This window comes from Symphalangus syndactylus, chromosome 2 (assembly GCF_028878055.3).
Source record: "Symphalangus syndactylus isolate Jambi chromosome 2, NHGRI_mSymSyn1-v2.1_pri, whole genome shotgun sequence".
Lineage (NCBI taxonomy): Eukaryota > Metazoa > Chordata > Mammalia > Primates > Hylobatidae > Symphalangus > Symphalangus syndactylus.
The window spans coordinates 123,221,193-123,242,591 of NC_072424.2; the positions used below are offsets into that span (position 1 = coordinate 123,221,193).

At 36.4% G+C, this 21,399-nt stretch overlaps 1 protein-coding gene across 5 annotated transcripts in view; it reads right to left on the reverse strand.

The window, feature by feature from the left end:
* The window catches only part of EPM2A (EPM2A glucan phosphatase, laforin), a 356,235-nt gene that overhangs the window by 35,588 nt on the left and 299,248 nt on the right, over positions 1-21,399 (reverse strand). The window contains exon 5 of one of the 5 annotated variants that reach the window (XM_055266465.2): positions 1,752-1,868. The exons of the other annotated variants lie outside the window; for them this stretch is intronic. The gene's annotated coding sequence lies outside the window, so the exon portion shown is untranslated. Of the gene's footprint in view, positions 1-1,751; positions 1,869-21,399 lie in introns of those variants that run through there. 5 annotated transcript variants of the gene reach the window in all.

A 21,399-nucleotide genomic window follows, 5' to 3' on the forward strand; every position in this document is an offset into this window, starting at 1 on the left:
TCTGAGAATTACTGAGAAGAGCAATCCTAAAGAAGACTAATGAGAGGTTTGAGGGAAATTGGAGCCCTATTGAGAATTAGAGTTTAATCCTTCAAGGCAATAGAAAAGCCTGTGACTGACATGATGAAATTAATACTGTAAGACAATTAAAATAAGGACATCATTGGAGTTATTTAAATTTGAAGGGATAAAGACCTAAGTAAAGTTATTGCTGGTAGTTGTCAATGATAAAGAAATAGGTATGTATGTTGGAGACATTTTGAATGAAGAATGAACAAGGGCTAGTTACGGACAATGCCTGAGTAGAGCCAATATTGACTTTGTGTCTTCAAACTCAAGTAACCTGGAGAATGAGGGTGCTAATGGTGAGAAACAGAGCAGCTAGTTTTGGGAGATGAAAGCAGGTGGTAAGACAATATGCTTGCTGAGACAAGTTGAGTCTGAGGTGGAACAGCCAAGTTTATAAAGACATGTTAAAACTGTATTTTCATTTGCAGCCCCTGCTATTACTTGGGACTCTCCCCAGCCACACTTATAATTCTTAGAAAGCTGTGGGCCCATTAAAAATAATTCTTGTTATTGTTATGTATAGTATGTTTCACACAGCTTTAGCAGATGACCTGACCAGTTTTCTCTAGTAACATCACGGTTTCATCAGGCAACATGGGAACCCAGAAAACAAGAGATATGAGATAAAGGAAGCTAATGAGGGAGAATATGTGAATCTTTCATCTACTATATGAACTAGGGAGACTCTGATGATTATTTATGTTTCCTCTGTGAGAATGCCTGCCATAAAATAATAGAGGCAGATACTGTCTATTCATTGTCAATTTTGAAACAGAGGTCAAAAGGACTACTTGACCACAGTCACTTATGATCAAGTCTCATGATTATAAAAGATACCAGCTCTTTCTATGATGACAATATACATTCCCTAATAAGTTTATTTTTAAACTGATATATAAAAGGTGCAAATATGACATTTTCCTTGATACTGCTCCTGGCATAATGACTTGATTGATTTAAGAATGGAAACAATTATCATCAAGATATATTTGCTATATATCTAATTATACATTGAGCTGAGCCATAATTATTTGAAACAGTTCAAATGCACTCAGGCAAAATGTGATCAATGTTACAATATTGGCACAGGTGGTCAGTGTAACAGCTCATGAAATCAATTAAGTTTAGAAGGGAAAAAATAAGGTTTGAGAATGGTAAAAAAAAAAATAGAATGTAAAATCCTGCACATTCCAGGCATTTTAAAATTATTTTATTAGAAAATTAGAAAAATTTCAAACATAAACAAAAGTACAATGATACCCATGGACCATTAACCAGCTACAAAAATCATCAACCCACATATGCCAAGCATTTTATATATGTTACTTTATACTAATACTCAAAGAGGGTAAGAACCTCGCCTAAAACTATTCAATTAGTATGGAGTAAAGTTGAGGTTTAAATTCATGTCTATGTGTCATCAGCCTCTTGGCCCTTTTTACAATAGTAGGTATAGAACAAGGGGAAGGTGTGTCTTCTAAAAACACCTTTGCAGGTACAGACTTGACCTGATAAAGAATTTCATCTGGCCGGGTGTGGTGGCTCACACCTGTAATCCCAGCAGTTTGGGAGGCCGAGGGAGATGGATCACCAGGTCAGGAGTTCAAGGCCAGCCTGGCAAACATAGTGAAACCGTCTCTACTAAAAGTACAAAAAATTAGTTGGGTGTGGTGGCAGATACCTGTAATCCCAGCTATTCAGGAGGCTGAGGCAGGAGAATCTCTTGAACCTGGGAGGCAGGGGTTGCAGTTAGCCAAGATTGTGCCATTGCAGTCTAGCCTGGGTGACACTGAGAGACTCTGTCTCAAAAAAAAAAAAAAAAAAAAAAAAATTCATCTTCATCTTGACAATGCTGGCATACAAATACATTTAGATTACACATAAAATAAACATAATTTTAAATAACTACATAGTTGAATATCAAAGTACACATAATATACACACATTCCTCACAAATATCTTTAATCAATGGGTCTGAAATGTCAATCGGCACCTTACAAAAGCTTACTGAATTAAGTGCAAGTACTCCGTGGTGGACAAATAAGAGAGAAAATAAATTACATATCTGGTCATATCAACTGATTTTGTAGAATTAATTTTTCCCTTTTACTGAATTCCTTTAGCTCTCAACATTGTTCTGGCCAAAAATCAATTATATACTCATGCTTAGATTATAACCTGCTAAAGTATGGGGATCTTTTCAGATTTACATTTTTCAAAATGTAGAATATATTTACTGAGGGATTGAACAAGTGGATTGAGGCTTTGGATGCTGTTCATTTCTCATCTATTCTATTGCCTACCAATAGAGAGAAAAGTATAACTTCTGTCAGAATTGTACTAAAGAAATGAACATCCTGTTGTGCTTGTCATAGTTGTACGGAACCAGAAAATGTGTTTTTGCAAGAGGCCCTGAGATGGTAGGCTTTGTCCATGACAGTGGCTAAGCCAACAGAACAAGGGGAAGGCATCTGGGGTCCCCTGCTGGTTGGTTTCCCTGGTGTAATTTTTTGAGCCCTACCTCCAGTCCACCCCTTACTACCAGCTCAGAAGATGTGAAGGAGTCTATGGTAATTTAGATATGGTCACAAAAGCCAGGATTTGCTCTTTATGACATCAATTTTCTGTTTTACTAAGGGGGATGAAATCAATAGTGACCGTGAAAAAAGAATAGTATCAGCATAATGCACAGAATCAGGGAAAAACGGTTTGCATTTTGAAGGTGACTACATTGAATCAGTTTAAGTAAAATGATGTTGTTAAATACAGAGAATGTCTAGAGGGAGGTCTTGAAAGTTGCAGAGAAACTTTGTAAAAATTTAGTTGCCTGGTTATATTTCAGAGTATGATTCCCAATTAAGAGCAAAGAGCAAGCCAAATTATTTTCAAAAGCATTCACAAGGGCCATTAAAGGTTTATGACAACTTTATATAATGAAGACTTAAAGTTTTATTGTGTAGTTTGAAATTATCACCATACCCTGTAAAGTGAAATCCAACACTTGAAAGAAGGCAGGAATAGAGTTTTATGAATTGTGCTAATAGAGTCTCAATAGTAGACAAATTAGAAACTCTTCAAGATGTGGTCCATTTTCCAGCCCACGGTTGAATCATCTCTACCATATCTCCACCAAGAGCCCCTTCAGCACTCAGGGTGACCGTGCAATCATTCTAGAAATGTTATGTTCTTACTGTGATGCTAAGAAACTCTTCATGAGATAAAATTCAGTGAGTTCTGATGCATATTTTGATATTCCTTTGAGAATGTCTTTTCTTATATCAAGTCAAAATATTAACCCTGCAACTTCTATCTATTGGCCATAGTTACAAGGCTTTGGGGTCCTGACAAATAGCTTATTTTCACATAAAAACTCCTTGCAAGTAGGCTGAATCATTTACACACTTTTTTCCTCCTTGGCTTGGAAGCCTACAGTGGACAAAGGGAGAGGAGTGGTAGGTTGCTTAGGCAGTCTCTTCCATTTTTCCCCTCCTTGTACTTGGCCACTTCCCACTCTCCTCTAGATTGTCTTGCCTTTCTTTTTAGAAATGGATTGAGTGGGAGAGAGGGATGGTAAAGGCAGGGAAGTTTACTTGACTGGTACTGCCATAATATAGTGTGGGTGCTAGCTAAGCTTGACGCTGCTGGATTCCAGTCCCCTGCACCCAAGGTGATCCTCCTCTTGGGCAGGATGGAAGTACTCCAGACCAACTCCTTCCACACTCAGTTCTGCCTTCAGCACAAGTACAGCGATTCCCAGTGCAGCCCTTTCTTTTTTTGTTGTCCTGGATAGCTGGCCAGCCACCATCTTTTGCCTTTTGGCTTTGTTAGATGTGGATTTGATACCAGTCTCTCTACCTCATGAACTCTGAATTTCTAAATTAACCTTTCCAAGTGGCTTTCTTGACGCCGATTGGTCTCTGCTTGAAGTGGGAAATATGCACAGGCACACATCTCCCCTGCCCTATGTTGGGGATGGGGTGGCAGAGATTATCATAGCAGTTGATTCCCTTCTTCTGAAGAAATTATCTTCAAAACTAATCTAGGCTATTTGCGAATTCAACATCCTAAATATCCCTAGATTTTTCCCCCGTCTTTATTTTCCTTTTAATTTCTGATAGAGGATCTATTATACTTTGAAATATTAAGAGGAATGCTTATCACCTCTCTTTTGTCTTCCTCCTTTGAGTCTTCAGGCAAAACTAAGGCAGAGAGTCCTGTGTTAACATCCTATTACTCTAACATCACCATTTACTCTCTGTCTCTTCTCTACCCTCTGACCTGCAAGTCCAATGTGGATAGCAAATTCTCCTGGACAGCACTTTCCTCCTCAACCCTGAATCCATTCTGTAATTTCTCCTCATTGGACTTCCTGCCTTTGAAAATATGCTATCCTTCCCTCTGTCTACTAGCTGCTGTCGTAGCTCATTTCAGTTTTTTAGTGTCTTATTCTAGAAAGTTCTATTGTGGCCTCTACATTTCTAAAAAAGGTTATTTTTTAAACCATTTTTCTTCAAAGACCTCTTTGGCTCACTTTTCCCCCCATATCCTACTTTGTTTCCTGTTTCTTGTTCACTCTAACTGTGTACTCCACCTAGATTGCTTCCTTTGTCAAAACTGGATCACGCTCTGACCACGGTGTCACTTTAGTCATAATCACCAAGTACTCACTGAATACCTACAGAGTATTGAGTACTATTCTGGGAGGCATGCAAGATCAGAGAAAGTTGGGGTTTGCCTTCAGAGAATTTTACTTTCATTGGCTAGAAGAGAACACATCAAAAGAAATGGAGAATGTTCAATATGTTAAAATGTGTGGCCTGACAATGTACGGTTTTCACGTGAGCCATACTGTTGGCTTTCGTAAAATTTAAAGAGATTCTGAAATCTCTCCTGATCTGTGAAGTCTTTCCACATTTCTCAGAGAAGGATTACCTGTTTAACTCTGATAATTTTCAACCCGATAGGTCCACAGATACTCTAGCCTTCCATTACTAACATAATTTTTCCATGAATGTGCACATAGGATAGCCTTCGAATTTAGATTTTGCACATATTAGTTAAGTCGTTTTACTTCCAGTTATATCTGTGCCTGATATTTTGTTTCTAAATTGTTGAGTGAAGAATCAGGTTCTTATCATTTCATTTCATTCTTTTCCATCGTATAGACTTATGAGGTGTTCAGAGCTACGTGATGATGATAATGATGTTAATAACAATAATGACACCTCCCATTTGTGTTACACTTTACAAAGTACTGTAATGTACATTATCTTATCTTATTCTAAAAATGTGCCTGTGATGACTACTTTGTTCCTCACTCTTCAGAAACTGTAATAGCTCCTCTTCCTCCCACCAGCTTTGTTGCTGACACTCCAGAGAGAACTGCATCCCCCGAGTTCTGTTGCTCAGGTAACTCCCCAGGCTCCTAAGCCCATTTGCTTATGCTTCTCTGACCCCAGTTGCAAAGCCATTGATTTGGTTTCCATTCCTGCTCTCCATCCTCTTCTTTAGACCGCACACAGTCACATGCTTCTTGAGCCTAACTTACACCAGAAGACTGGCTTTGGTTGCACTGTGCTCTGGGCCCTGCAGCTGAATGGCATCACCACCCACTCCCAGCTGCAGATCATGAAACCACTGTCTTGATCCTGCCCACTTAGGGATGGAGGTCATGGGTACAATTGTCAGCAAAAAGAGAAATATAAAACTCCCAGCTTAGAGCTCCTAAATGAGTTGTTAATTTCTTTCTAAATAGAAGCATGAGTTTAGGATACAATATTCCCAGTGAAGGCTGTGCATCTTTTTCAAAACAGGCAGGCTTTTTTTTTTAATGCAGATTGTCATTAGCACAACAATTTTCTAACGTTTGTGATTATCTTAAACACAGAACTATGTTAGTTGATGGCCAATCTCACAACTTGGAATTTTCTCAATGCTTTTCTTACGAAAACTTGACCACTATAATTATGGCTTTTGGTTTGTATAGGATTTTATAGGGATATACATAGCTCCAGTTTTCACGAATTCTTCCTATTACCCAGAAGTAGGATATATTGAGCAACAAGGGTGTCAATGACTTGCAAGAATTAAAAACCAAGCAGATAAATAGAGGAATGGCAGAAAGCCTGAAGAATAAGGATAACGTAGGGAGATGGAGCACAGAGAGTTGAGTGTTGCCTCTATAGGAACAGTTTGCACATGGCAGCTTTTAGCCTAGATAAGGATATTTATATTTCAGAATAAGTTGTCCCATATTTCCTGAGAGAAAACTGTTTTGACTGCTTTTACTTATAAGTTTAGAGCATTACACAATATACTTTTATTTTTATGTTATTAAAATATAGATGATTTGTTACACAATAGGCAAACTGACAACATTTTGAGGGTGATTTATGTTTAGGGGGTCGTAGGAAATGTACATTGATTTCTTAATTTTTTTTTACTGTCATTATATTCCCAGAGTAAATATAACTTGTGAAAAGAAAGTTAAAATAATTTTTAAAACTGTAAGAAGAGTTTCTACAGGATGTTTAGGGGACAGAAAATTTTCCTCTGTTGAGGAATTGAATCTCTTCCCCTAATGGCTGAAATCTCCCTCATAGATAAGCAGACCCAGCCTTGGCCGAGGTGATATTGAGACCTTGTTGGTGTTCCAGGGAAGCTTAGGAAGCTCGTTATGGTGGGTGTGCAGCTCAGCGATTAGATAAGTTTCCTCAGAGGTTTTAGTTGCTCTTCGCTTATTTCAATTTGGCTTTCTCCTTAGCTGGCTCCTACTTAGCTTTCCTAGCCTGTGTGACTCTTTGGGTTTTCAGTAGTACCAAATCCTACAGAAGTCTGTAAAACTGTATTGCTGTTCTTCACATAGGAAAAACACTTTTGCATTTTGTGCCGCAGAATACAGCTCTCAAAACTGCCCGTCTCATAGATGCCTTGACCCATTAGCATCTCAGGCAGTTGGTTTGTCACTTTTCTTCCATTTTATAGCTTTTAAAAAGTAATGTATTGAGTTCATCAGGCTCAGGGGCTAAAATTCTATTCAATAAGTGTGTTTTCATAGCATAGTGCATGAATATATGCAGGCAGGAAAAATAACCCTTCCATAAAAGAACTTTAAGATGAAATTTCTAGCTGACGCTCCAATATAATTTGACTCTAGGTATAACTCAAGGCAATAACTTGCCAATTTCATCACTCCATTTTACATTCATCTTTTTCCGATATTTTCTTAAACTTGAGGGGGTGACTTTTTTCTGAATATAGAGTTTTCTCGTATGCTACCAACTTTCAATCCACCTCACCTCAGCCACACAGTTGAGGCGGCTGCCCCCAGACTCCACAGCTGAATCCTGAATGCAGAAGTCCTCCCCATGGTCGCAATCTTCTAGGCTGTGTATGGCTATATTTCCACACACCCCGAGAGCAGCTCTTTGATATAACAGCTTCCAGCAGCTGAGCCCCACTCCTTCAGCTCCTTCAGGTGCTCCCTTCCACCTGGACCCCATCACCAAGATGGAAACTACAATCTCACCACAACTGCCCACTCCCTCCCTCACACCCCTGATAATTCACTGCTCCCACTTGATTCTTCACCACCAATTCCAGTCTCTGGTGACTTCATTCAGACTCATGAGAAGAAGAGCAGAGCCAGGAGAAAAGTCTGTAGTCACCTGGTCCGGCCATTGCACATTTCTGTTCTCCATCTGTATGTGATATCCTCCTCAGAGGCCTTTGCATCACCACTAATCTACTGCACACAAGCTCCCACTTTCTATAACTGCTCCTCAGGAAATGTTCTGAGAGATCGGAGACAAATGGATGCAAATTCCCACAAATTCTTCCACTCAATGCTAAGTGTGTCCTGCTCAGTTTTTGTTCACTCTTACTTTTTCTTTTCTGCAAAGCTTCTATCCAGGAATATCTCCTCCATTGTGTGCTTCATCCCATCTGCTGGGTGCAGGTGAAGGGAAAGGATGCCTCAAGTGGGAGAGTGACAGGTGCTGGAAAAGAGAATCTCTGCTGTGACCGCTGCTCAGCCATCCAGAAATGATGCCAGGACTGTCTGTCACAGAGGAAGCTTTGAAGACTCTATTGGAATGAGACTTCTCTCAGGAAGGGAGCTTTAGCAGACATGTGTTGCTGTGGCTGCCCACTACCAGTTCTTCCCTCCTTGGGTAACAACACCCTAATCATTCTTTGGGAAACCAATTCTTCCTCAGTCTTGATGGGACTTCTGATCAGGGTACTCCATTCCACTCCGGCCAAAGGATGGGCTCATGACCCCGCTTGACTGAATCTGATTTTTAAGCAGAATGACATATGGACTGTTGCTCTGATTCAGACTGCCAGTGAATGAATGTCTCTTCATTCCTGAAGGTGAGTGCCCAGAGCTGCTCTGAAACCTGGCTCTTCCACTTTTCTCCTCAATTCCATGAACTATGCTATGTAGTTAAAAATATCTTTTTAAATTAAGTTTACCGAAGTCTGTTTATATTCCTTGGAAAATCAAAGAAGTCTAACTGTTATGGAACTTAAATATGGTGTTGAAGAAAAGGCATTTGACTGCGAGTCAGAGGACTTTGGTTCTATTTCCAGTTCCACTAAAGACAGCTACAATTATTTTGTTCCCACGTGACTTTAACTGCAGAATGAGGATTCTCAACAGGAAGAGGCACATCCAAATCTCTTGGGTGGCTTTTTAAAACTATACACACCCATTGCCCAAGCAAATTCTGTTAAATGCCCCTCCCTGCTCCTTTCCCCAGCAGTGCATGGCCTCACCATTGAACAGTACAGTACAGTGAGCCACAGTTGCTAACAGAAGTGTGTTATAGCCCTCAGATGTGTTGGATGGAAAAATATTCTACTGGTCTAAAATATTTCCAAAAGTCCTTCCAGGTCTAATAGTCTTTGAGTTGATGAGAACTTTTTCAAAAATACAACTATATCAGACAGGTTATGAAAAAATATTTAAAGCACAGGCAGATGGAAACCTAAGAATAGAAACAGAAATCAAATCTCAAAAATTGGAAGAATGGTTGCAAAAGATTTTGATGTGAATTGCCTTAAATATAATGATCAAACTTGTAGCAAATGTATTGGTTAGAAATCGTGAGACTCCTCATATTTTTATTCTCTAGCACAAGGGCCTTCAATTTTTTGAAAGACCACTACATTTGGAAAATAAAAAACTTGTCTATCTTTGACACATTATGTGTTTAGAAATTTTCATTGCACTAAAGTCTAAAATTATCAATGTGATCATGTAATAGCTAACATTCAGTGTCTAACAGAAAAAATTTTGAGGAGTTTGACAGAAAACTACTAATCTAAAAGAACCTGCTAAAAAAACCATTCTGAATAATTTACTGATAATTAATGAAATAACTATTACAAATATGAATGATACAAAAAATAGTTTAAATAAATCAAATATACGTTAGTGAGCTAAAATGAAACAAACATTGAATAGTTAATATTTTAAAGAAATATTGAAATCAAAATTTAAAATATATTTTATTAAGGGCTGTCATTTAGTTTTTTGCATTGCTGGCTTCTTTTACTGGAAAATGTTAAGAATATTGAAATCAAAACCATGGTCTCTGCCAGTCAGCTTTGACAGGATCATCTTCTGAGAGCCAAATTAAATATTTATAATGAATATGCTTGATTTTAATTAAATCATCTCATTTTTTGTGTTCTCTTTCTCTTATACACATTCATACACTGTAAATCACCACCACCACCACAGTATTCAAGCCAGTAATATTTAATATTTACCTATTTTGCCACTTAAAAGAGCATATTCTTTGATATGATACTCTTTGCCCCTAAAGTTTCTTCAGATCATATGGAATATACCCATATGCTTATGATATTCTACAATTTCTGCAAATTGTTCACCATATGGTACTACTAGAACTTTTAAAATTATGTCTTATGCTGGCTGCATCAATAATTTCAGTGGTTTATGCATGCATATAATTATGGATGTAACTTCATCCTTTTCATTGCTTTTTGTATACCTTTTATAAGTTCTTTTTATAACAGATAAAAAACATTTGTTCAAATAAATGAGGTCATTGAAATTTAAAAGCTAATCATGAATCTAACTAGTTCCTTGCCCTGACAATGAACATCCACTTAGAAAACTTCTAATTATTTCAACAATAATTACACTGGCAGGAGGACAATGGAGTATATAATTTATGGTACTAATTATACTATTTAAGTGTCTACATCTTACTGCCTTAGTTCATTTTGTGCTGCCATAACAGAATACCTGAGACTAGTTATTTTATAAAGCACAGAGATTTATTTCCTACAGTTCTAGAGAGAGCCGTCTTACTGTGTCATCCCATGGCAGAAGGTGAAAGGGTAAGACAGCATGCATGCAAGAGAAGAGAGATAGAAAGAGAGAGAGATCCTTTTATTAGAAACGCACTCCCAAGATAACTAACTCATTTCTATAATAATGGCACTAAACGGCATTAATCCATTTCTGAGGGCAGAGCCTTTGGGACCTAATTACCTCTTAAAGATCCCACCTCTCAGCACTGTTGCACTGGAAATTAGGTTTCCAACACATGAACTTTTGGGGATACATTCAAGCCATAGAACTGACCTAAGCAAATTCTTTGAGAACCGAAGCTTTGGTAACACTGGATGACTGCACAGTGGTAACACTAACTCTTTTTGCAAGCTCTTTTTTTTTTTTTTTTTTTTACTATTTCACCAACAGGTGATAAAATACAGTATGCTGTAAATAGACAGTGAAGGATTAAACAAGAAGAATGATACTTAGTGAGAAGATTATATTCCATAGTTTCATGTGAGGGGTACTCGAATTTTCAATCTTGCTTTCTGGCTACCTTTGAATAACAGACTTTTCATGGTGTTGCATAGTATTTTGGAAGTAATGAAGGGAGTTTCCTACCATTATGTTTATGCATTTGTATATCTTTGTAAAGGAACATTATGTTTATGTATTTGTATACCTTTGTAAGGGTGAAAACAGTATTACAGAATAATTTTAATTTCTGTGGATATCTGTGGGGAAAATTACAAAGATGTTTATAAAAATTTTAAGGACTACCACTAAAGAGAAGTTGTTTAAAAAAAATTTCACAGTTCAACAAGAGGTTAAAAAAAAGCAGGAGAAAAAAAGAGTAAACTGAAAACTTAAGATGGTAGAAATAAGTTCAAATATGCCAGTTATAGCAGTAAATATAAACAGACTAGGTTTTAAAGAAAGATAACATGCAATTTGGATTTAAAATAAAACAGATACATGCTATCTATAAGAGATATATTTTAAGTTAAAAAAACAGGCTTTCAACAAGATAATTGGACAAACTACAGCTGAAAAATAGTAAACCAAATAACATTAAAATCAGCTAAAATAGAATTTAAGGAAAAAATTATAAAAACAGACAAGTGAAGATACTAAACTATGATTTTTAAAAAGCCATATAACCATACCTTCAAAGTATATAAAGTGAAAACTGATGGATTTGTAAAGATTTTTTAAATCCACAGAAGTATAGATTTTAATTCACCTGTTAAAAATATTAGGTTAAATAGAATATATATGAGTGTACATATATATATCTAGATAGATAGATAATATATGTATATACATATATAAATATATAATAGTTATACACATTTCTATATATTTATTAATATAAAATATATTTATATTATAAAATTTTTACATAAATATATAATTATACAAGTCTATAGATATCATACAAATCTATATATTTGTATACATTATATATAAACATAACTATAATTAGAGATTTGTATAATTATATTGTGTATATAAATATATATATTTATGTGTATATACATATATAATTAGATAATTAGATATATAATATGAAAGTCCCAGTTTTGTACTTTTCATAATTGGGATACACTATTTTTTCTTTATTTTCTTATTCTTTTCTGTATCAAAGAATTTCTCCTTACAGATATGTCATATAATTCCTGTCATCTTTTGTAAAAAAAAAAATCTGAAATATCAGTTATCTTTGTGTCACTGGAAACCAGAAATGTTATTCAAACTGCACTCTAATCCACATAAATTAATCTCAAGTCAGTTCACCTTTCTCAAAAAAACTGACCTCATTGACCATCAGAAAAATTAATGACACTTAGGCAGGGCTCTAAAGGTTTTCAGCTACTACCCTAACTCTATTACCACCATTTTTATATGTGAAATTGATTTTTTTCTCAGTTTTATTGGCAGTACAATAAAACAGAATTTTATTATTTTTATCCTACTATTCCCCTATTCTTTTCAACAAGGTTGTTTTCCCTAAATTCCTCCTAAAATGAAATTATGAAGCCACAATTAATCAACAAGGTAGTATCAATCAGTAAGGGTCCTGTTGTTTCTAACATTTAATCACTAAGGATTTTTTTTCTAAGCCATGACTCACTCACTTTTACCCTAAAATATTTAGCCTTGGTTATGTTTTATATGCATATATATTTGTCATATATTGTCAATATAATAAATGATAGTTAATTTAATTAGGGCTCATTTTACTAAGCTTAAAGACGGATTTAGAAAAGTAAAATATATACAAAATATATGGTCTTTTCACATACTGTCTGCCTGCAGACCCTCAACACCTTTCCTTTTTCTTATTTGTTCTCTTTAAAATTTCCTCTCTACTTCTCCATATTAATAATATTCAATAGACCATCATTTTTCAACCTTGATATAAACTTCCCCAATTTCTTCCAAAAATTGTATTGTTTCATCCCTCTGAAAGACAGCATGTTTTACAGAGGAGGCAGTAATTTCTCAGCTTTGATTATCAAATTTTATGTTTTGTTTATTTTGTCTTTTCCCCTAACATGGCTGTAGTTGTTTTACGCAGATTTTGACAAGAGGGAAAGGGCTTTCTACCCAGATATGGTGGCCTTGACTGTCAAGTTTACTAAAATCAACCACGGAAAAACTATGAGATGGTACCTAAGATATGTCCTGTCATATGGAAGGGGGAAGCCTGTTCCCCCTGGCCACAGTGGTTGTGGAAGACAAAAGAGAGTCAGAAGTAGAGGAAGCAAGTATTCACACATTTGGGTGCAAACTTTCCCATATGCACAAAAGTTCCAGGGAGTAAAGAAGGATGCGCTGAAGGTTTTTTACCCACTTCCTGTTTTGAACTTCAGGTGGAGATGCCCACTCCTGGTGACCTTGCCAACGTGGGATGGCAACAGACAGCACAGCAAGTGGTCAGATTACTGAGCTGGGAGGCAATCTCAACACAGCTTCTACCCACTGTTTGGCAAGGAAGAGCTCTGTAGTTCCTACATGCTCCCCCCGTCTCCCAAGTGGAGATTAAGAGGGCAACTGAATAAACAGCTAGGGAAATTTCCAGGAAGATTCAGGCGTTAGTATTACTTAGGATGATTCCACAGCTAAGAATTGTAGAATATGTTATTGGGCTGGGAACAAAGTAGGAATCTCTGCCAGAAACCAGAGTGTCTCTGATATGAGACAAAACCAACAGGGCCCATCAACACGGTGAAATAGCTATGTTCCCCAGAGCACTGCCTAAACTAAGTGAACATAGCATGGGTTACACCACCCATGCTCTACAGTGGCAGACACCAGCAAGAAGCCCACAGATAGGACCAGCCCGACCATCCTGACCACACTTGGTGAATACCAACCAGCTATCAGCTGTTCTACAAAAAACCAGGCACCCTTCATCAACCCCACAGAACAATAAACTTTTCCTTCATTAGAAACACTGTCTCAGGCAGGAGGAGGAAAAAGAGAAACAGCTAGATGAGGGACGTGACGTTAAATTGACTAAATGTTTCAGAAAGCTTGTTTTAAACTGAAGGAGATTAAGCTAGAAGGGAAAGTAATAGCATTAATTGGAAATGTTAAAATTTATTTTGCCCTAATATCTAGCAAAATGTGGTATTCATAAAGATAAGTTATAGAGAAATAAGTAACGAAGCTTATAGAGGTGTAGAAGTGTAAATAATGAGTGTATTCTACTGTGTGAAGAAATAATTCACAGTGTATATCTGTGTAAAAGTGTTAGTAATTATGTCTGATCTATTAGATATAGATCTAAATATAGATTGCTATGGTCTCAATGTTTATATCCTCTCAACATTCATATTTGGAAATCTAATCCCCATTGGGATGGTATTAGGAGGTGGGGCCTTTGGGAGGTGATTAGATCATGGCAGAGGGGCCATCATGAGTAGAATTAGTTCACTTTTTTATAAAAGAGACCCCAGAAAGCTGCCTTGCTCCTTCCACCATGTGAGGAGGCAGAGAAAAGGCATCATCTGTGCAATAGGAAATGGGCCTTCACCAGACATTGAATCTGCTGAAACCTTGATCATAGATTTCCTAGTAACCCCCTAAAACTATGAGAAATAAATTTCTGTTGTTTAAAAGCTACTCAGTGTGTAGCATTTTGTTATAGTAGTCCCAATGGACTAAGACTATATTATATATATAGACATAGATCCACATACATCTATGTATTTATCTAATCTACATACTGTATATGAAAGGCCACATATCTATATACAGTACAGTATCATATGCGATTAAGATTGTGTGTGTTTTCTCATACATAAAATTTCAATTAGTAGCTTTGGATGTAAGTCTCCCTCCCTCCCTCCCTCCCTCCCTTCCTTCCTTCCCTCCTTCTTTCTCTCTTTCTCTCTCTTTCTTTCTTTGACGTAGTCTTGCTCTGCTGCCCAGGCTGGAGTGCAGTGGCATGATCTCGGCTCACTGCAACCTCTGCCTCCCAGGTTCAAGCGATTCTCCCACCTTAGCCTCCTGAGTAGCTGGGATTACAGGCATCCACCACCACAACCAGCTAATTTTTGTATTTTTTAGTAGAGACGGGGTTTCGCCATGTTGGCCAGGCTGGTTCTTGAACCCCTGACCTCAAGTGATCCACCCGCCTCCACCTCCCAAAGTGCTGAGTCACTATGCCTGGCTATAAGTCATTTTCTGAATTTCATATTATTTTCTGGAAATAAAATTACTAGGCCAGTGGAAATGAGTATTTTAAAGATTATTGGAATAGTTTGCCAAAGATAGCTTCTGTACCTAAATCAATCCATTCCTTTAAAATAGTCAGATATTTGAGAGTGGCAAAAAAAAAAAAAAAAGAAAAACTATATAAATCAAATATTGCATTTGTCATTTACACTTTCGTTATTGTGAAGGCCAGATTTCAGGCAGTGGTTTGATTCTTCTGAGGTACTTGCTCTTTATTGAAGACTCGTAGCCACTGTCTGTAAGGTAGCACTGTGTGATTGCTTCATGTTGTCTTATTTCTGTCCAGCTGAAAGATATTCCTTTCCACTCACAAAGACTGCAATGAACTTAGGTATTATTATTAGATACTTTCTCCACCAAGTCTCAATGTGATCAATCGCATGAGTTTCACGAAGATCATTGCTTGCTACTCAATCAAAATCCATTGTTAGATATTTTAAATTATCTATTTAAAAAGCCTCTGTAGGAATTAAAATCTTTATACGATTTTTAAAATTATGAATAAACTTTGTAAAAATATAGCAATATTTAAGTGCTATAAGCTATTTCCAAGGAGTTTCCATTGATTCTTCTCTGGTTGATATTCTAGGCATCAAGCAGCAATGTTCACGCTCAGAAAAGAACCAATTCACTATTGGCTGATGTTCACAGCAGGCCAGGATAGGGACCCATCACTTTTTCCTCCTTATTACACGCTGTCCTTTCCATTAGAATCATGGCAGTCTTCACACTGCTCCCTTTGCATGTATTACTCATCCTGTGAGTCAGGCCTTGCATTTATTTATTCCAGTGGGCTCCTAAAAAGCTTTCTCCTTTGGCACTACAATCTTGCAAAACCAGATTCACATCAAAATAATTTCCACAATCGATATTGTAGCACATATTATTCCACAATGATTTTTTAAATTAACAGTGTAGCATATATTATTCCAAACATCTGAATGGATTAATTTTACTTCCAGAGATGGGATACTAAAGGGTTGAAAATATAGAAGAAAAATAATGTCAAAACGTATAAAACTATGCATCCTTGTAATCATGAGGAAGGGAAATACACATACCTGTATACAGAGATTTTTCTTGTTTTCTTTGCAATTACACTATGTAAAAGTTTGAACATCAAGTCCTTTTACACTGGAGTTTCTTAAGCATAAAACTGTCAAACTCAGAGAGGCAAAGAACTGAAATGAAATTTGATTTTTAAAAATTATTAAAATATTTTACATGTGGCTTTTCCACTTTTAATGTACATTTGTATTTCCTTGCTTTCATCCACATTCTTAATTGACTTCAAAGAGACTGTATTTTATTCAATATCTGTTTATATCTTCAAAAAGTTCCTGAATCATCTTCAAAATGCAACTCAAATGATGACCTTACTGATCAAAGAGAATTATTTCTCTTCTTTTTAGTTTAGGTGCATAGATACATAGTTCATTCTGAATAATAACAAGCTTTGAAAGGGGAAAGAACATTTTTCTTTATATTTGGTGGCAATTTTGACTTTGTATAGTCATTCATGGAGTTCAAAGAAAATTAAATGGACAGAGCACAGAAGTATTCCTGATACAGCATCATTCAACAAATTCCATCCTGTGCTCATTCTGACAACCTTAGACAGCCAATATCAAGTCCACACCCCTCGTTTGCTCTCCTACAGCTAACATAATACTGTTTTTACAAAACCAATGACTGAGAGATATGGTAGGTGGAATTGGGCATGTGGAGTTTGTGGGGAGGGAAGATAGTCAGTTTAAATAGGGTGGTAAATTCTGAAAGATGAAAAGGAGTAAGTCCTGTGGATTTCAGGGCAGAGTGTAACAGAGGAAAAGGCTGATGCAAGGGACACAGGTGCAAGGGTGAGAGTGGCATGTCTGAGAAACTGCAAGGAGGTCACTGGGCTGGAGCAGAGTGAGCCTGAGGGATGTGGTAAGAGATAAGATTATCAGAGAGGTAATGGGGGTGGAGGTGTCAGGGTGCATCTCCTAGAAACTTGAAAGTTCGCAGCGAATGAATCTGAGAGCCAATAGAAGAGTAAATAAAGGAGTGTTTTAAAATCTGATTTTGCTTTTCAAAATAGGATATACAGGGTCAAGAGTGAAAGAAGACAGTCTAGTTAGGAGACTATTCAATTAGCACAAGAAAAAAATAATGATGGCCCTTACTACTGTCTTCTCATCAGACTATACTTTTTCAATATATAACGTCTCTTTGTTCTCTTCTATTCAAAGCTTTTCATTTGAATACTGATTTTATTACATATACATGCCTACTTTCTTATTGTTAGTATTTGCCTGAAATTTCTTTTTCAATATTTTATTCTCAACTTTAAATCACATTTTGCTTTAAGTGTGTCTCCTTAAGCCAGGAGGTACATCAGTACTTAGTTTACTCAATCTGTCTTCAAACAGGAAAATTTATCCCATTATCATTATTTAATAGTGGATATTTACAATTATTTGTGGCATTTTATTTTATATTTTCTGTTTATTATGTTTTCTTTTTTCCTATCTTTTTGTGTTGATAGTTTTTTTTTTTTTTTTGGCTGTTGTTGCTGCTGTTCAATTTTATTTACTTTAGAGTTTCAAAAGTTATGCATCCTAATCTTATTATTTGAGTGGACAGCCCTCAAAATCATAATACACATAATTTTGTATTTTTCTTAATATCTTAATTTGTATTTAATTATTACCTGTATCTTTTTAAAATTCTATATCACTGTTCCTTTAGTTTTCCAGTTATATTTTTGTGATTTTTGAATCTGTCTTTCTCTACCTTCATATGCTCTGACATTTAACTTTTATTTGCCTCTCTCACTGCACTGAGCACTTTTTATCTACATCCACCTTCTTTGCATAGCTGAACCACTCCTTCCCAATGAGCAGTTAATCTATTGTTTTGAACAGCACTGAACATCCAGATGGAGCTCTCTCTCATTCAATAAGCACTAGCTACTCCTCATTGTAGGAGTATCATCATCATAATTTTTAGAAAAGGATACAATTATCCATATCACATTAAATTATATCATTTTCCTTCATTTAGAAACGGAGTTTATAATGCATACATACTCACACACACACATCTTATGTTTATTTGGGCTTTATTTGAGGAAAAGTGTTTTACTTTCTTTGCTGTGGCAGATGGTTTTACATGTAATTTTGTAAACATGGTGAGGTAAGAAAGATACTGCAGAAGACCTTAATATCGACAGGCAACATACACCTTATCTTCTTCATTGCACAGTAAGAGCCTCAAGGACCATTTGGAAGCCTGCAGCGGCAGACACTACATTTTCTTTGCTTCGGCACTTATCATTAACCTAGAGAGCTACCCAGCTGCTAGTGCTGAAAAGCTATCCTTAGGGAAGTATTTCTTTCAAACAGAGCACCGTTTCTTTAAAACCTCATTGCCATTTGTATTCAATACAAGAGAGCTCATAACCAAAAGAGCCAACTGAGCTTTCCAAAGACAAATGATTCAGTCAATGAAGCATTTTTAGATAATCACTAGATTCTTAAATTATTCTCAAATATTGTCGACATGAATATTAATTTAGTCAAATTTGATGATCAAATTTACAAAGAAAAAAAATACTCTCTTCATCCCCAGCTTTCTTCTGGCAATACTGACCATCGTTCTGTTTCCATTTCCTAGAATATTGTTCACCTTAACCATCAAATCTAACCTAGTAATGTTTTCATATTATACCTTATTTTAGTTCTTAAACAAAAATCAACTATATTTTAATTTATCTATCAATTAGCTCATTTATTTGCTTATCTAATCCCTGTTTTCTTCTTAACAGCAAAGTTCCTCTCTATATTATTTGCTTCCATATCTCCTGCATCTAGAACAAGACCTGGTGTATACAGCAGGTGATTAATCTATATTTCTCAAGTGATAAAGAATATTACAATGTTCTGAAATAATAAAAAAACTTTAATTTCATCATGATAAACCTTAGAAAAAATAAAATTGTCAATCATGTCAAAATCCTGAATATTATAACATTTTATTTTAAAAACTTATAGAACCTAGAGTTATTTATTCTTTGTAATCATCTTTAAGATCGCCAAAATAATGTAAATTTAATTTTTTAAAATATAACAAGAAGAAATACATGTACATTATTGTGAAAACATAAGGATCTCTTGCAGAAATTGTTGATGACTTTTTTTAAAATTAGGAGAATTATTTAACATTTTCTTACAAAATAGTTAATTGAGAGATTTGTTTTTGTAAGTAGAAAGCATATAGGATTGTGATATTTTACTGGCTGAGATGAAAATCAAATTCCCCTAAAATGTTATCTTTGTGACTAGTAGAATTCTTCTATGCAGGTTAAAAAAATGTTTGAAGGAGGCCGGGCACAGTAGCGCACGCCTGTAATCCCAGCACCTTGGGAGGCTGAGGCGGGCAGATCACCTGAGGTCAGGAGTTCGAGACCAGCTGGGCCAACCTGGTGAAACCCCTACTAAAAATACAAAAATTAGCCTGGCATGGTTGTGGGCACCTGTAATCCCAGCTACTAGGGAGGCTGAGGCAGGAGAATCGCTTGAATTCGGGAGGTGGAGGTTGTGATGATCCGAGATCACGCCATTGCACTCCAGACTGGGCAACAAGAGTGAAACTTCGTCTTAAAAATAAATAAATAAATAAATAAATAAATAAATAAATAAATAAAAATAAAAGATGCTTGAAGGAAAACAAAATAAATAAATAATCCCCAAAATCAGAAATGGCATTTGTATCAACATCTTTCATGTGGAAACAGGAGTTAAAAATGGATCATTGGCCCAGAGCCGTGGCTCACGCCTGTAATCCCAGCACGTTGGGAGGCCAAGGTGGGCGGATCACGAGGTCAGGAGATCGAGACCATCCTGGTTAACATGGTGAAACCCCGTCTCTACTAAAAATACAAAAAATTAGCTGGGCATGATGACGGGCGCCTGTAGTCCCAGCTACTCGGGAGGCTGAAGCAGGAGTATGGCTTGAACCTGGGAGGCGGAGCTTGCAGTGAGCCGAGATGGCGCCACTGCACTCCAGCCTGGGTGACATAGCAAGACTCCATCTCAAGAATAAAAAAAAAAAGAACCATTAATAGCATACAAAGCAAAAACCTAGCAATAAAATACAACAGAAGAGGAGTGGAATAAAATTTCTTGTTTATTTAATTCCATCTGTCTGATATCTGAGATCAGGTTTCTAAAAGGCAGTGAATTTGCTCCTCTTCAATTGAAGATGAATATGAAAAATGGAAAGACAAAAATTACTTTCAAATTAATTGATACTGAAGAACTAAATCTAGGTGCAAAAGAATGCTGAAAAAATATAGTTTCAGCCTCAGAAAGATTTTTTCAGCAAAATATAAAATTATAATATAAAACACAAATGCTAAACTATTAATTATACAATCTGAAGATTTTCCAGATATATCTCCAATCTTCTTAACTTCAAACATCAGAGCTTAAAAAAATAGAGCTTCTGGTTTCCCATGGGCTGATTGTGGCCACTTAATTTCAAATTCTTCCACATATACTCCCCCAGAAAACATGTATGTCAACAAAAAGAACAAATAAAATCACCGATAGCCTATGACAATAGCAGAGAGATAGAAAATAATTGAAATGTTTAATTCACATGTAAGTAAACATTGCTGTTTTACAGACCAGGGTCAAGGGTCAAAGATTTTGCAAAAGAGAACAGGATACACGAGAGTCCTAATAGCAGAGAAATAGTTATTATAATATTAAGAGTTACCGTCAAGAGAAGAGGATTGCATCCTGAATGGAGGAATACCAACAAAAGATCCAAAGCCTGGTAATCAGAAAACTGAATATAGGAAATAAAAAGAAAGCAGCTTACACAGTAAAAGAATATCTCAGAGATACTGTGAGTTAGGTTCCAAACTGCCATGGAAAGGCGAATATTGCAATAAAGTGAGCCACACAATTTTTTTGTTTTCTGAGTATATATAAAAGTTATGTTTACACTGTACTGTAGTCTATTAAGTATGCAATAGCATTATGTCTAAATAATGTACATACCTTATTTTAAAAGTACTTTATTGCTGGGGGGTGGAGCCAAGATGGCCGAATAGGAACAGCTCTGGTCTCCAGCTCCCAGCCCAAGTGACACGGAAGACGGGTGATTTCTGCATTTCTGCTTGAGGTACCGGTTTCATCTCACTAGGGAGTGCCAAACAGTGGGTGCAGGACAGTCGGTGAAGCACACCGTGCGGGAGCCGAAGCAGGGCGAGGTATTGCCTC